Here is an 18,085-nt window from a genome sequence, read left to right as displayed (position 1 = left end):
TTGTTTTCTCTTCATGGGAAGACTGAATGTTGTGAACACCCTATACTATGACTGGTCCTTATCTTCTTTTAGGTTTTGTAGTGTCCTACTTGAGATTGTCGAAGCTTGGAATGGCAAAAGGGAACCTTTGGATGGAGAGAGGGAGCTTCAAATTACAAAGAAGAGTAGAAATAGAGCCAAAGATGGCACTCCAGCTCTGGAGTGGGAGCTCCGAATATCCCATGTATTCATCAGTTCTGCTGAGAAATTGAAGTTGGCGCTCCGTCCTCCTGGAGCGGGAGCTTCGACATGCTGTAGGAATATCTCACATTAGGCTCAGAGCTCGCGCTCCACGCATGGAGCGGGAGCTTTGACCTACTGCAGAAGTATCTCACATTAAGCTTAGAGCTTGCACTGCAAGTATGGAGCCTCTCTTATGACATTTAGGCTATGTTTTTAATTCCAAGAAAGAGGGTTCTAAGTAATAAGCACATTCTTCTAGGTTAATTAGAGAGAGAAAAACACATTCTTAGGAGAGAGAAAGTTATAACTCAACATTTGTTCTTCATATTCATCAATTAAATCATCAATTTTTGGTAATTTCGAGTCTCTAATTCTTATTTCCTTGCTTATTTTTAGTTATTTATTTAGTTTTGTGCTTGGTTAAATTAGTTTATGGTTGCCTTGATTAGTCTTATTAGTCTATTGTTCAAAATTTTAATCTTTCTAGTTTTTACTAATCATGCTTAGTAGTTTAAGTATGTTTGCTCCTCTTCTTTTTGCTTTTACCAGTGTTACTATGTTTTTCTCCTTCCTAGGCTAGATTTCTAGCTAGGGAAGGGGGGATAATGGGACTTTGTGGTGATTTTGAATGATGTTTGGTTGATTTTGGTGATTGTTTTTTTAGTACTCAAATCAAGGTATTCTATTGTTAAAGCATGAAACTTGATCACCTTTGTGCTTGAATCTTGTACTAATGTTGGATTGTGCGAGAGCAAGCTTGATATTAGTGATGACTTGGTGATGGGTAGACCACGACCTCATAGGCGGGGTTGGGTAGGCGGTGTTGAGAGGTGTGCGAGAGCAACCTTTTGATGTTGGATCAAGACCCTCAATAGACTTGAACCATTGCCTACCAATGTTGTTGAAATTTTTGTTGTGAGTTTCATGATTCCCCCTATCCCTAGTGTTTGTCTCAATAATTAATCACTCTTATTTTATTTGCCTTATTTAGTCTAGTTATTCACTTAAACCCCCTTTTTAATCCCCGTCAATTGATTGCATCTCGAATTAAGTGTAAAACCCTTTGCTTCTCCGTGGATTTTATTCTTGATTTGGAACCATAGGAAATAATGACATATAGGGGACCGATCATGTTTTGGCGCCATTGTCGGGAAACTAATGTGTTGTTTAAACTTAGTTTATTGCCCATCAATTGCTTTTTATTTCATTTTCGATATTGTGTTGTCATTACTAACCGTGTGCTTAGCTTTGTTGAATGATAAGGAGATCCCAAGGTATCCTTACTACTCCTCTTGACCCGAAAATCGACTGTAATTTGAGGCAATTTCGGAGGTTATATGAGCATCAAACCAAGGAGGAAATATTTTTTGACTCCTCAAGTAAGGTAAGTGAAGCCATGGCCGAGGTTGGCAACCCTCTATTCCAACACTAGTAGAATAAATGCTATTTGCTGCGCTGATATTGCAACGGTTTTACCTATACGCAACAGTATAACAAGCAAAAAAAATAAATAAAATTGAAAATGACAATATTGCTGCGGTTCCCGTCAAAAACCGCAGCAATATTGTTTAACGGGTCAATTTTGAAAAGCATGTGGGGTCCACAGCGACTAGTATTGTTGCGGTTTCCACGTAGGACCGCAACAATATATTAAAAAAAATACTTTTTTAATATATTGCTGCGGTCCTACGTGGCAACCGCAACAATATTAGTTGGCAGCCAAAAAAAAAAAGGGGGGAGGGTTTTAATTTTACGACTCTCACATCAGTTCTCTCTCTCACTCACAGTACTCGCTCTCTCACACTCTCGACTCTCTCTCACACACACTCTCTCTCTCCTCCGGCGAATTCGTTCTTCTGGCGACGTCTGCAACAACTTTCCGGCGATTCACTCCTTTGTTTTCCGGCGATTTCCTCTATCGTTTTTCGGCGAGTTCGGTTTGCTCCGCTTCTCTCCTTCGTTGCTCCAAGAATTCGATCCTCCGCTTTTATTTCACCGGCGCCACTTCAAATTTCCGGTGCTTCTCCTCTGAATTTCCGGTGCTTCTCCCTCAATTTCTGGTGTTCCTCGCCGTTTTGTCATCTTTGGTTAGTTTTTTTGTAAATTTTTCTTAATTAGTGTTTTAATAAATGTTTGGCTTAAATTGTAGTTTAAAATGATTAGTATAAAGTATATATATGCTTAGTTATATGATTTGAGTATTAAAAACTGATTTTGTGATAATTTTGCTTTAGTTTTTGTATGCCCTAATATGTTATACGGGATTGTTTATGCTTAAGTTATTGTGATGTTTTTGTAATTTTTTGTTTAAAATGTTGCACCATGCAATGCCTTTATATTGATAGACTCACCAATAAGAGGGGAAGGGAAATCTAAGGAATGGTTTGGTAATTGTTGTTTGATGATAACTTGAAATCGCTTGAATGCGATTATTGTTTGGTGAATACTTGAAATCGCTTGAATGCGATTGTTTTTATGCACATCATATTGCCTAGATACCCGTTTAAGACTTACTCATTAGGAGTAAGTCTTGAATAGTCCCCGTTTTGGGACTGTTCTTAAACGTCACATCTCACTTAGGTGGTGATTGTGTGTTGATTCTTTGATACTAAGTGAAATACGGTTAGTCATTTCCCTAATTTGTTCTCCGGGTACATATAAGATAAACAATTATCTTTATCGTGTACTTGGAGAACTAAAGGGAAATGCTGCCGAATTTCACTTAGAATCAAAGATGATACATGCATTCACTAGTGGGATTGGACGTTTAAGGATGGGTTAGGTTGGAGTGATAAGGACCCAATGGAAGCATGCATTGAATATTAGTTTGTTGTATGTGTTGGAGTTATGTGAATTTTAAATTGATAATAATTTGTATGTATGTGTTGTGGGTTTTTAGAAATGGATCGAAGTTGGATGTATGGAAAGCGGAATACGTTGGAGTTCGTAGAAGGTGTGAATGAGTTTTGTAAACGTGCTGTAGAACATCAACAACTTACTTGCGAGGCTGAGATTTATTGTCCATGTGTTGATTGCTACAATGTGAATATGATTTCTGATATTAGGACCATAAGGGATCATCTTATCCGTCGTGGATTTAGGGCTGAGTATTATATTTGGTTATGGCATGTGAGCAGGGAAAATATACTCAGGATAGGGTTAATGTTGATGTTGGATAGTATTCATTAGAGATTGATATGTCGAATGTCGGGGTTGAGAATGAAGTTGTGATAGAAGATCATGTTAGGATTGAAGGTGATGATGTAGTAGGTGATGAAAATGACAACGGAGATAATAGTGACACTGAGGATGAAGAGTTTGGTGATCGAATAGGTGAGATGTTGGAAGGGGCTCGTGACCATTTTAATGAGCGGCCACGAGTGTTTGACATTTGTCTGAAGCTGCTGGGAAACCCCTTTATCCAGGGTGTACAAAATACACTCAATTGAGTGGGTTTTAACTCTTTTCAACATAAAAGCGAAACATAATTTGACTGATGTAGGCTTCACAGAACTCTTAGAAGCTTTACATGATATGTTTCCGAGGGTATTTTTTACCAGAATCTACCTACTATGCCAAAAAATTAATGTGTCATTTGGGTTTGGAATATGAGCGCATCGATGCATGTCCGAATGATTGCATGTTGTATCGAAATGAGTATGCGGACCTTTAGGAATGACATGCTACAAATTGTCGGATGGGGTTGTGCCTGGACCGGGCAATACTGGTCCTTCTGCGAAAGTGTTGTGGTATCTTCCAGTTGTGCCAAGGTTTAGGAGGCTCTTTTCTATAAAGAAGATGCACAAAACCTAAGATGGCATGCTGATCGAGAAAGAAAGAGGATGCTTAGGCATCCAGCAGATTCTCCTCAATGGAAAGCTATCGATTCCAGATATAGAGACTTTGGTCAGGAAGCTAGGAACTTGAGACTTGCATTGTGTACGGAGGAATGAACCCTTACGGTACTTTGAGTAGTCAACATAGTACTTGGCCTTTCTTTTAGTGATATACAATCTTCCTCCATGGTTGTGCATGAAGCGGAAGTATATTATGTTGTCTCTTTTAATTTCTGGGCCTAAGCAGCCGGGAAATGATATAGACATATATCTTGCACCTCTCATCGAAGATCTAAAAAGATGTGCGACGAAGGTGTTACGGTGTTTGATGCGTATTCTAATGAAGATTTCAGGCTTCGGGCTATGCTATTCTGTACTATAAATGATTATCCTGCTTTGAGAATTTAACGGGGTATAAGGTCAAAGGGAAAAGGCATGTCCCATTTGTGAGAATGGTATGGAGGCTACACATTTGCCACATTGTGGGAAACATGTCTATATCATTAATAGGCAATTCCTACATAGTTCTCATCCATATCGAAAGAAAAAAGCACCATTTAACGAGTTGTTGAAAATGCTCCAGCTCCTAGACCGTTAACTGGAAAAGAAGTTTATAATCGTGTTAAGGGGATGGGAATAGTATTTGGTAAGGGGGTTAAACTTTCGGAAGACGATGGTGTCATTTGGAAAAAGAGTCTATATTTTGGAGACTTCCTTATTAGTTAGACATTGTCTCGACATAATGCATATTGAAAAAAATGTTTGTGATGCAATTATTGGTACTTTGTTGAATATGCCAGGAAAGACTAAGGATGGTCTTAAGGTTCGTAGAGATATGGAGAAATTGAAGATTCGGCCTAATTTATGGCCAAAGGTTAAGGAAAAGGCTAAGAAAGGAAAGGGAACAACAACGTATTTGCCTCCAGCTTGCTATACATTGTCTAGGAAAGAGAAACGATTGTTCTGTGAGTGTTTATAGGTATTAAGGTTCCCACGGATACTCATCTAACATGAGAAGACTTTTTCTATGACTGAATGAAATTAATTGGGTTGAAGTCTCATGACTGTCATGTGATGATGCAAGTGTTTTTGCCGATTGCAATACGCGGGATTCTTCCAAAACATGTCAGACTTGCTATCACGAGGTTGTGTTCATTTTTCAATACCATATGCAACAAGGTACTTGATCCTGAGAAGTTGGATGCTTTGCAAAATGAGGTGGTGATAACACTTTGTCAATTTGAGATGTATTTTCCACCTTCTTTTTTTGACATTATGGTTCACTTAGTCCTTCATTTGGTAAGGGAGATTAAACTTGTTGGTCCTGTGTTTTTAAGATGGGCATACCCTTTTGAGAGACATATGGGTTCTTTGAAAAAGAAAGTAAGAATCCAGCAAGACCAGAGGCGAGTATTATTCAAGGAACAATTGCCAAGAGGTTGGAGGATATTTTCTTCTTATTTTGCTAAGGCTGTGACGATAGGTCTTCCAAAGTCGAGACACGAGGGTAGATTAGAAGGCAAAGGTGGGGTCGGAATGCGACATATTGCACCTTCATTGGATGAGTTGCATAAAGCTCATCTTTTCGTGTTGCACCATGTTACTGAAGTTAATCCATACTTAGAAAGACATATGTGTGAATTGCGTCACAAAAATCCGTCAAAAGGGGAGAGGGCATTGATGAATGAGCACAACAGGTCGTTCATTGACTGGTTTCACAATAAAGTAATTGGTGAATTGTCTGCAAACAACCATAATGTACCTGATACAATTAAGTGGTTGGCATACGGTCCACGTGACAGTTTTAACTCCTATGAAGGTTATGATATCAATGGTTATACCTTTTACACTAAACGTCAGGATTAGAAATCAAAGGTGGTCCTGAATTGTGGGGTTTCAACGATTGCATCATCTAGGGAGTATGCGAGTGCAAAGGATAAAACTCCGATTGATGCTACACAATCATATATGGGATCATTCAAGAAATATGGGAGCTCGATTATTGTGACTTCACTATGCCTATTTTTCGATGCAAGTGGCGGATAATAGACGTGGTTTGCAAAGGATGAGTGCGGTTTTACTCTAGTCGATATGAGTCGTCTGCGTGACACTGAAGAACCTTTTATCCTCGCATCGCAAGCAAAACAAGTGTCTATGTATCTGATCCGTAGACACTCAGTGGTGCATTGTTGTTAATGGTAAAAGGCGAATTTTAGGAGTAGGTGATGTTGACGACGAAGAAGAATATGATAAGTTTGATGATATCCCCCCTTTCTCAATCCCAAATGATGATATGATGAATATGTCTGATACTGAAAATAGTTACATGCGAATTGATCACCAAGAAGGTATAACAGTCATCGAGCAACCTATTGACCAAAATTAAAGGTAAAAAATGTTTTATATGAGTAATTTGTCTTGTTTTGGATTTTGTTATAATGATGTGATGATGTGTATTGTTTTACATTTTGTTAACACTCTTTCTTGTTTCTATGTATATGCTACAGATATGGCTAGTGACGATTTGAGCGATTATTCATCGGAGTCTGATGCCCCTTTTCACCCAGAAAAGGAGCCTGACCAGGGAGAGGACAATGATCGTGCTGCAGATGCGAAAGATGCATGGATGGAGAGATTTGAGCTAGAGGCTGATAGGAATGCTTTACTTGGCATTGAGGTGACAGGTCCTGGGCAACAAATCCCCTCAGGTTCGCGTTTATTTCCATATTGTAAATATTCACTATGTAATTTACTTGTTCGTTCTCTAATTTAATTTCCTTATTTTGATTCTTAGATCCACATCAGATCACTACATATTTTGCTAGCGGGAAGAAGTCAAGCGGGAATCCAAAGGCATCCAGAAAGAGTAAACGAGGTCCCACGATGAATCTCCGCAACACAGGAGATATGGTCTTAGAGTTTGATGCTTATGGAAGACCAACAGGTAAATAGATGTAATTTACCATACTTAGCTTATTACAATTTCATGTTTGGATTTCTAATTATTTCTTTACTAGGTAAATGGCGAGCCAAGTATGGTATTTGGATCGGTCTTTCTATACGGAAGCTGAACATAAATTGTTCATGGAGACACATTTCTCCTACCTTGTTGGATGTGATGTGGAAAGACACTATGATAAACACATTTCTCCTACCTTAGTTTAATGTATTTAGGCCATTTTGGGCCATTTTCTTCCCAAATGAATCAATACGAGTTGTTTCATGCTAGTTTAAGTTGTAAACACCTCTAATATATAATATATACTTAGTTTTGTGTATTTATTGTTAGATTTGATTGATAATACAACATATAGGCAAGTTGGAACCAAAATTAGCCCATTTAGGCCATTTTGGGCCATTTTCTTCCCAAATGAATGAATACGAGTTGTTTCATGCTAGTTTAAGTTGTAAACACCTCTAATATATCATATATACTTAGTTTTGTGTATTTATTGGTAGATTTGATTGGTAATACAACATATAGGCAAGTTGGAACCAAAATTACCCCATTTAGGCCAATTTGGGCCATTTTCTTCCCAAATGAATGAATACGAGTTGTTTCATGCTAGTTTAATTTGTAAACACCTCTAATATATCATATATACTTAGTTTTGTGTATTTATTGGTAGATTTGATTGGTAATACAACATATAGGCAAGTTGGAACCAAAATTAGCCCATTTAGGCCATTTTGGGCCATTTTCTTCCCAAATGAATGAATACGAGTTGTTTCATGCTAGTTTAAGTTGTAAACACCTCTAATATATCATATATACTTAGTTTTGTGTATTTATTGTTAGATTTGATTGGTAATACAACATATAGCCAAGTTGGAACCAAAATTAGCCTATTTAGGCCATTTTGGGCCATTTTCTTCCCAAATGAATGAATACGAGTTGTTTCATACACTACTACAAATAGGTGCAAAAGTATCACCTATGAGAGACCTCCTTAATGACATAAGTGATTATTCAGCTAAAAACACCTAATTTGTTAGAAAAGTGGTCTGTTATAACATGATAAAGGAGACCTCTTTCTTTAAAAGGTGGTTTCTTTAAACCTTCTCAAGAATGTTCAATATTAAAGAAACCACTTATTCCTATTAAGGGGTGATTTTTAATTTTATATCTTTTTAAAAATATTTTTTCATCCATATATGCTGCAGTGGCGGATGTAAGTAGTAACACCAATTTTTTTTTTTTTTAAAAAGAATATCTTAACCCATTCACGCTCAATTCTCACATCTCTCAAAAACTCCCTTTTCTCTCATACAATCTGAGATACAGTCCCTTTAACTTCTCTCTCATACGGCCTCACCGGCGAACCTAAAGACGTTCGTGACTCGGCAATCGAACCTCCTGCTGGTTGCTTCGTGTTGGTGTTGTGAGTTGTGACTCAGATCTTCTACATGGCTCACTGCCTCACCTACGGCCTACCTGCAGCAGTAGAATTGCACGAAACTCGATGGACGACGGTGGACGGTGGACGAACGACAGTGGACCTCCAAGACTCGTGACTAGGTACACCTCAATTTGCTCAAATTTCTTGATTTCTTGTTTTACTTTAGAGACTAGGGTTTCATCAATTTCATGAGAATTGGAAAATAAATTGCAATTTTACTTGTTATGAGTGTTTATATATCAGAGAGTATATCAGATTATATAATCTAGAGTTGTTATAAATGTTGATTTTGTTGTTGTACTTTGATTTGGGTGTTATTGGTGTTTGAAAATTAAAATGGCATTATGTTTTGAATTGGTTGTTATACTTTTATGCTGATTTTGTTTGGTGTACGCAATTTGTCATCTTTTCGTTGAACAACCTTTATCAAAAATTAATATTTTGGGTACTACTCCTGCTTTACACCCACATGCTTCCATTGTAGCTTCTCCACTTGTACTCGGCTTGAAGGTAACCTCTTTTTTTTGTGTTTTTCTTATTTAGTTGAATGTGTAGGTCTTATAATGTGATCAAAGATTGAATCTTTGATACTTAGAATTGTTTCCCTTTGTTTATGGCTATTGAAGAGGTTAAAGAAGTTGATTTTTGCTTATTTTATTAGAAAAAGAGGCAAATATAAGAAGGAAAAACAATTTATTTTTTTAATGTGAATGTTAGGAGAAAAAGAATTTCTAAAGGGGAAAGATAAATTAAATTTTATTAATTGAAGGTGATACATCATCTACAGTTGATATCAAATGTTATGAAAATTTTAAAAGACTACAACTTTTAAAAATAATTGTATAATAACTGGTTTTAGGTTGAATTGTCTAAACATTCTTCAAAAGTTGCCCTTTGTTAAATAAACCACTTAAATGAAGTATTCTTTTGGATGGTGTTACGTAGGTATGTAAATTTGAGGAACTGTTCAAACTACTATAGTGCATCCTAAGAATCTAAGATAAACTTTACTCATTTACTGGAGGATCTGCATTCCTATCTTTGTGATGATCTATGACGGAATGTGCATAATAATGAATCTAGTATCCATTTCCTTCATTGTATTGTATATTTGTAAGTTCTCCTTACAAAACATAGATTTGATTGCAATAATTGTATGATTATCATTTACAAGGTGAAGATGCAGAGTGGATAGACATAAACCTTTGTTCTCCCAACCCAACTTCAGATGACTGGATTGGAGTTTTCTCTCCTGCAAATTTCAAGTATGGTCTCTAGCTGCCTCTTCTACACTGGCTGTATTGTTGTTTTTCTGTTTCTTTTGCAGTCAGTTTTTAGCATTATTCCTTTTCTTGTTGACCCGCCCGTCATGAATTGTGTCCTTACTTCTGTTGTTATATTATCATGTTGTTACTTTACTTCTTTGGTCGAAGGCAGAAGCTATACTATTGCTTTAATTTAAGGGCAGTATTCTAATTATGCACTTTCTTACTTATGGAAGCTCGTCAGACTGTCATTCAGAAACTGATGTAATAGATCAAGTTCCATATATATGCTCAGCACCAATAAAGGTACTTATACTATGAGGAAAGTAATCTATTCTTGTTAATCCTTTTCTTAGTGGAGCATTTGGATTAATCATTATTTTGTTGAATGTCTTATTCCAGTACATGTTTGCAAACACCAACAATTCAGATTACACAAAGAATGGAAAAGCTACTCTGCGTTTCCTTCTGATCAATTAGCGTGCTGATTTCTCATTTGCATTATTTTTAGGCGGCTTGTCCAATGTGGGTGAAAAATTTCTTGTTCAGATCTCTATGATGATAACTGTTTTTTTGCTGCATTTCACTTTGATTACTTCTAGAAGTTCTATCTTGGGTGAACCAAAATTAATGTGTCAACATGATTTGTGCAGCCAAAGGTGGTGGCAGTTTCAAATTCCATAACATTTGCAAACCCTAAAGCACCACTTTATCCACGTCTTGCGCTGGGGAAGTCATGGGACGAGGTATGTCCATTTTTATTGTGGATTTCGTGTTTGTGATTATAATCAACAGTTAATACCAAAACGAACACCAGCTGGAACATTGCAATTTGTTCTATTTGTTTGATTTTTCTGCATAATTCTGAAGCATAGAATGCAATTTGTCATCTTTTCGTTGATTATATTTTAGATTCCACCTTATGCTCATCCTACAGTGCGAGACAACTACGACGTCAAAGAATCGTTCCCTTCACCAGACAACAACAACAACAAATGCGCATTTTGAAGGTAGCTTTATACTCTTGTATCGTTCTGATCACTCTCATCTTCATTGTTATCTTCATTATTCTCATTGTCAAGTTTCATTTCATCTGTCATCTTCCCTTACACTACCTATTTTACAAGAAAAATTGCTAGCTTTAAAGTTAAAGGAATGTAGTTTAGAACATGGGTTTTCAATTTCACTTGTTTCCACTGAGTTTTCTGCTAGATCAATGGCTTTTTTGCGAATTCTGGTGGTTTCCTTGATGGATTATTGATATAGGTTGTAAATTAATCGAATTGGGTATTTCTGAAACTGGGTTTAGTAAAAAGATGGTGAATTAAGGCTTGGAGGTCATTATAGGGGGTTTCTGCAAATTCTGGTGATTTCCTTGATGGGTTATTGATACTGTTACATTAGGCCATTGACCCAAAAGACAACCGTCTACTGCTTTAGTGTGTATAGAAGTAATAAATGGCAGTCAAATGAGACATTGTGATGGTGTTCATGTTTGGGGTAATAGTATTGGAAGTGTTCAGTTCAAATTGAACTATTGAAAAGGTCCACGATAGGTGTTATTGGAGTTTTATATGTAATATTTTGGGAGTGCTTGATGTTACTGGATTAAATTTTGCCATAATACTATACTAAGTATCATTTGTGAACTTAATTTCCTTTTGTCTTAGTTTAGATGAAGCAGAATTTCTGGTATAAGCAAACAGTTCACAAAGGAAGCATTAGAATTGACAAATATCTGTACTTGCGAACACAACCCTGAGTACAAGAACAGACAATGAAAATAAGTCCAGGCTATTGGATGTGATTATGTGAACGTCTCAAATATTACATGTCGACAGAAGCTATAACCTGTTATAATATCTTTAATTCTGCCATCTGCTGTTTAAAAGAAAATCAAAACTAATGCTCTTATTGAGAGTCGAATTCAAGACCTCTCGCTTACTAAACGGGTACCCTAACCAACTGTGCTAGAAGAACGCTTTGCCTTGCTAGTCAATGGATTGAAACTTTTTTCAATGCTGATACTTAACAGTTTTTGCCTAATTCTGCATAGGCAGTTCTTTTTAGTTTTTCCTGTTTTTAGCTCGATCGTATCCATTACAGGTGGAGTCATGTTCGTGGTCTTTGAAATTCGGAGTACCAAACTCCAGTCTCCAGTGACTGAACTTGTAGTGTTTACCAGCTCATTCAGTATCTAGCATGAATTATATCTTTCTCCCTGGTGGTAAGAATGATGTCCTCTCTCAGTTTTTCGATTCGAGTCTTAGATTTTATTCATATGAATGTTTTTTCAATAATTGCCTTACCTGCCATTCGGCTCTTTGATACTCTATGCAGTCAAATGGGAACTTTTTAACAATTAGAAGTTTGATGAAATTGATTCAATATCTTATGATGAAGTTCAGACTGCAAGGACCTTTGCTTGACAAGGTTGGTTTATTAACTTAGGTCGCTTGTTTGAAATGTGAATCTGGCAGCCTGCAGGTCCCTGTTTTGGCCTCTACAAGACTGCAACTTTTTTACAATTGTGAACTTATCACTAATAAGGCGACAAGCGATTCCTGATAAGGTATCATTCTTAAGAACACTGATATTATATTTATGAATGTATTTGTCACGTGTCGATTAATTGTTTTGTTATAGCATATTCAGCTTGTATGTTTATCCTTTTAATATTATATTTTGCAGTACTTTGGCGGAGTTACAACTGAATTTTCTCAAAATAAGCTTGATGAGCTTAGAGACTTGTGGATCAATTATGTGGATGAGTATAAACAAGTGGATGAAGAAGAATTGGAAGATAATGACCATTTTAATTAGGATGTGTGTATTTTCTTTTTGAGCGGGATTAGGGAGGTGCTTTTATTTTGTGCACATGAATTGGAAGAAACGATAGGCCTAGGTGTTCTATTACTTTTTTATAACTTAGTTGAATTTTTGGAATCTTTTAAACATTATTTCTGAATTTGTAGTGAATGATATTAAATGAATGAAAAAGTATTCCAATTTTAAAGTCATTTGAATTATTTCAATACAAGTGCCTAAATGTTCTATATATGTAAATTGGAGCAAGTGAAACAGATTGGAGAAGGCGCGCGTATAATAATATTAAAATATTTTATTGTCGTTTTTTATAAAAAAAAAACAGGTTAAAGAGATCACCTTCTTCTTTCAGGTGGTGTTTAAGGAATGATAAAAGACACCTACATATTAAAAATGATTTCTTTGTAAGATAAAAAAGACCACCTATCTGTAAAATGTGGCGTCTTATCCTTTTTTCTTTTCCTTATTTAATTCTAAATAACCACTTATTTTAAGGAAGTGGTCTCTTTTATCAAATTAAGAAACCACCCACAATAAGTGGTTATTTATCCTGAGAGACCCGTGAGCTGAAGACCACCTCTCATGTGGTCTCTAAATGAGATTTTAGGGGGTCTCTTTAGGCTTTATATGCTAGTTTAAGTTGTAAACACCTCTAATATATCATATATACTTAGTTTTGTGTATTTTTTGTTAGATGTGATTGGTAATACAACATATAGGCAAGTTGGAACCAAAAAATTAGCCCATTTAGGCCATTTTGGGCATTTTCTTCCCAAATGAATGAATACGAGTTGTTTCATTCTAGTTTAAGTTGTAAACACCTCTAATATATCATATATACTTAGTTTTGTGTATTTATTGGTAGATTTGATTGGTAATACAACATATAAGCAAGTTAGAACCAAGATTACCCTTTTTAGCCTATTTTGAAAAACAGAACATGTTTCACATTCCCGACGAGGTTTCATACAAGAAGCAGTACTTGAGTGCTGTGAACGTCAGATGGAGGGATTTTAAGAGCAAATTGGTATCTGGTTGGATAACAATGACGAGAGTTAGATAAAAAAAGAGAAGTTAGGTGATAGTCCGCCAGACGTGTACAAGCACATCAAGAAGGAGGAGGATTGGGCCATTTTCAAAGAAAGGATGATGTCAGATGATGCTATAGTAAGTTTATAATTTAATTATTAACTTGGTTTTTATTGATTTAAATAATATTATACTAATTTAATGTATTTTGTTTATTTTTGTAGAAAAAGCGAGAAAAGGCGCTTGAGAGCACAAAGAAGAACACACATCATCACCACTTAGGTCAGAGGAGCTATGGAGATGCTAGAGAGTTGTGGAGGCAGGAGAAATTCGATCCACCTAGTTTTGATTCTGGATCGTCATCTGGTACAACATCCTCCTCGGTGTCCTCCAGTTTTAACCGGGGTGATGATTGGTGGTGCGCGATGCATACGAAAGATCCTGTTACTAAACAGAGATTTATTCCAGCTGAGGAAACAAAGAAAGCAGCTGACAAATACGTATGTATATCATTATAATTAACTTTTAGTTTGACATGAATATTTTTTTCATTTATTAACTACATTATTACTTGCTTTTTGGGCAGTTGGAGTACAAGGAGAAGCAAGCCAAGGGTGAGTTCGTTCTGGTTCGTAACAGAGATGCCCTTTTTATGGCTCTTGGAGAGAAGCCAGATCATTCGAGTCGTTGTTATGGTTTTGGGGGCGTGAATGTTGGCTACACCAAGGCTTTTGGGCATGTACCTAGGCAGTATATGAGACCGAGTAAGGAGCAAGAGGAGGAACTCATACGGAAAATGAGTGAAAGGTGGAGCGAGGACATCGCCACATATATGCAGAATGTGATGATTTCACAGTCACCTACACATCCACCATCTGGGCCATCTCCTTCACATGTAGTTTACCTTTGCCAATTTGTAGAGCTACGCAGTCGGACTTGGATGGATTTGGGGATTCTATTGGAAGTGTTTGTTGGATGTGTCCGCAAAGCACCGTTATGGAGTCCCATACATCATCGGAGGAGGTAACACAGTACATTTTGCATGCCATGGTTGGATGCGTCGATGTAGATGCTAGTATCATGTTCGCGCCAATCTTTCAAGAGTAATATTCTTTCTTTTTCTTAATATCTACAAATATTTATTGTTGCATGATATGTGATTTTTTAAGTAATTATTGTTGTTTAATCTTGCAATAACCAACATTGGATGCTCCTTGTCATATGTCCCTTGCCCGGGATAGTTTATACCTTCGATTCTGGCAGCTTTCACAAACAGCGGAAGTTAAAGCTTAAAACACCTATGATAGCGTAAGTTGGTATATGTTTGATATACTTATAATGAATTGAGATGTTAACATTCCACAATTAAAGAATAAATCAAACAATGTTGTGTTATCTAGTGCTTTTAGGAGGTTTAGGATGAGCGGCCACAGAGTTTGTCGAGAGAAGCTTTTGAGGAAATATGTTGAGGTATGTATTGATCGAATTGCTTGCTTCAATTTAAAGCTTACTTTATTCTCATTATACGGTAAGTTTTCTCATATTTTTATAACTTTTGATAAAGTGCGCGCAACAAAAAGGAGGCACGGAGTGCGGTTATTTTGTGATGCGGTACATTTTTGTCGTACTCGCTTCATATTTTGGTTCGTTGGATATGGACAAAGTAAGTTCATATAATTATTCATTTCATATTTAATATATTTTAACTATTTGATGCTAACTTTGGTACATTATTTTCAGGTTGCTCAAACCTTTACCAAAGATCCTTATACGGAGGATCAAATCAATGAGGTGAAGAATAAGTGGGCAAGATACTTTGTTGATGAGTGCATTGCGTAGAATAGTTAGTTTATGTTATATTCTTTGTTTTTCTAACTTTAGACGAATATATACATTGTATTGATGGATTTCATGATATATATATGTTGTATTGCGCTAAATATTTTTCTTGGATTATTATGGAATTGTATTTATGATGTTGGTTGTTGGATTGAATATTGGATGATGTATGTTGGAGATCATGGTGGTTGTTTGATGGATTTTGGAACTCGCTCATCCTTTTTGGACCCTTCGCCCACTTAGAGTGCTTGGATGGTGGATCTAGGAGATGTTATTGGTTGTACAGGTTAATTCCCTATCATGGGTTTATCCAATTTACAAACGGAGCTCTGCCAAAATTTATGCAGAAAATTTATTAGCATTATTGCTGCATAGCTTTATCAAGGTTGCATATATAGCTTCCTCATCACTAATATATAACAAGAAAAAATAAAGTAATATTGCTGCGGTTCTTGGCCAGAAATCGCAGCAATATTGCTTTTTTTTGTACAAAAAAGCAATATTGCTGCGGTTTCTTGGCCAAACCGCAGCAATATAACATGTCAGCAAGGTGACATGTCATCAGAAAAAATTAATATTGCTGCGGTTTGGACCCAAAACCGCAACAATATTAACCTGACATGTCACCAAAAATTTATAATATTGATGCGGTTTGTTCTTAAAACCGCAGCAATATTTGTAAAAATTGCTGCGGTTAAAAACCACAACAATATATTTAATACCGATTGCTGCCCCCTTAATTGCTGCGCGTCCAAAACCGCCGCAATAGGGCACTTTTTAACCGCCGTAATTTGGTGGAACAATTAACTATCAAACAAATCAAGGAGCTCCCTATTTACATCCAAATGCTAGAAACAACTTCAACAACCCCCCCCCCCCACAAAATCAATTCTCAAACAAACCCCAACCACCTTCCCAAACACCTCAAACCCTCAAGGTGGTCCATCCCCGGACACCCTTCTTTATCCTAGACAACATCAAGAACGTTTCCCAACAATTTTAACAAAAGTTGAGCAACCTTAATCGAAAAGTTGACCGAAAATTCCAAGAAACTACTTCTCACCAAAAGATCCTGACAATCAAGTTGCCCAACTAGGGAAAAAAAACGGAAGGGCTGCGGTGCAAGGGCTGCGTGTTTCTAAAAATACAACCCTTAATAGTGAAGGGCTGCGGTTAGCCGAAAAACGCAGCCCTATAAGTAATTAGGGCTGCATTTTTTTGAAAACGCATCCCTTTAAGTTGTAAAGGGTTGCAGTTTTTTTTGAAAACGCAACCCTTTAAGTAATAAAGGGTTGCGTTTTAAAAAAAAACGCAACCCTTTATGTGCTTTTTTTATTTTAATTTAAAAGAAATTGCAAGGGCTTTAACTAGGGTTTCGCATAAATTAAAACTCACCCTCCTCCCTTCTCTCTCACGTACGCCTCTCTCACCCTCCTCTCTTCTCTCTCACGCACGCCTCTCTGACCCTCCTCCCTTCTCTCTCACTGTCATCACCATGCCGGTCATCATCTCACAACAATAACAACAACGACAACATCATATCACAACATCATCTCTCATGTACCTTCGCAAACCACCAACGGAGTTGGCTGCACCACCACCACCAGCTAACGACAACATAACCAGACGCAGAAAGAGGAGAGAGAAAGAGAATACCCCGTCATCCCCGACTTTCTCTCTTCGACCTCGCAAATTCTCCCTCCCACTCTCTCACTAGTCACCTCCTTCCAAACTCAACCACCGACGACACTAGCAATCCTAATTTTCGCTGCAACGCCTCCGTCCAAAAAGAGAGTCAGTGAGAGAGTCACCAAACCCATTTTCCATAATATATTTTCCATAAATATATATCAGATTTATCTCTAAGTATTAATTTTTTCCTCTTTATACATGTTTGTTTCTTATGTTTATCCTCATCAAATATTCATCAATCAATTTAACGAAAATCAAGAAAATTGTTGAATTTTTCTGAAACAAAATTAGGGTTTTCTGATCTGATGTCATTTTCGTGTGTTTATGATATGAAATTATGAGTGACCTGTTATTAATTTTTAGATTGACTTGTTAACTTTTGTGTTTGAATTTTTATTTTATTTTATTTTCCCTAATTTTCTGAATTTGGTATTTTCAGGAGGTGTTTTCCCCGTCGAGGAGCACCACCAACAACACCAACAACAACTCACCCACGAATAGAGGACAGAGAAACAATGCGAGCAGGGGAGCGACGGAGAGCAGAATCAACGATATATAATTTTGACTGTTCTTGATTTCGTTTTTTTCCTTTTTTTCATTTTCTTACATTTTCTTACTGTAATTTCGTTTTTTTTTCATTTTCTTTCATTTTTCTTACTGTAAATTTCGACTGTTCTTGATATGTAATTTCGTTTTTTTATTTTCTTTCGTTCTTGTTGATATATAATTTCGTTCGTTCTTTTTTTTTTTTTGACTGTAAATTGTAATTTGATGTTATTGTTGATTGTTAATAAATAATTTCGTTTTTTTTGTTTGTTGATTCATTTTTTGAATTTTCTTGTTGTAAATTTCTTGATATATTTAGGAGTAAAACTTTGCAAATTTTTTTTTTTTGGTCAAAAGGGTTGCGATTGTGGTCAAAACCGCAGCCCTTTGTAAAACGCAGCCCTTCGTTGTGAAGGGCTGCTACGGAAAG

General features: G+C 36.5%; 1 long non-coding RNA gene across 7 annotated transcripts; it reads left to right on the top strand.

Annotated features, from left to right (window-relative positions):
* Positions 1-8,239: 8,239 nt before the first annotated feature.
* Positions 8,240-15,554, top strand: LOC125493112 (uncharacterized). Of its 7 annotated transcripts, none has more exons than XR_007269532.2 (14): positions 8,240-8,577; positions 9,633-9,723; positions 9,960-10,029; positions 10,126-10,248; positions 10,377-10,469; positions 10,661-10,733; positions 11,830-11,950; positions 12,204-12,295; positions 13,487-13,716; positions 13,803-14,078; positions 14,165-14,886; positions 14,979-15,048; positions 15,143-15,241; positions 15,319-15,554. It is a non-coding gene; the product is annotated as an uncharacterized LOC125493112 (long non-coding RNA). The 7 variants fall into 7 exon arrangements; XR_007269527.2 differs by having other exon boundaries at positions 10,636-10,733; positions 12,064-12,295; XR_007269528.2 differs by having other exon boundaries at positions 10,636-11,950; positions 14,165-14,681; positions 14,820-14,886.
* The last annotated feature ends 2,531 nt before the right edge of the window (positions 15,555-18,085 follow it).

The sequence above is a fragment of the Beta vulgaris genome, chromosome 9 (genome assembly GCF_026745355.1).
Source record: "Beta vulgaris subsp. vulgaris cultivar EL10 chromosome 9, EL10.2, whole genome shotgun sequence".
Classification (NCBI taxonomy): Eukaryota; Viridiplantae; Streptophyta; class Magnoliopsida; order Caryophyllales; family Amaranthaceae; genus Beta; species Beta vulgaris.
Note: the sequence above shows the minus strand (reverse complement) of the source record. Positions and strands in the feature narration are given on the sequence as shown.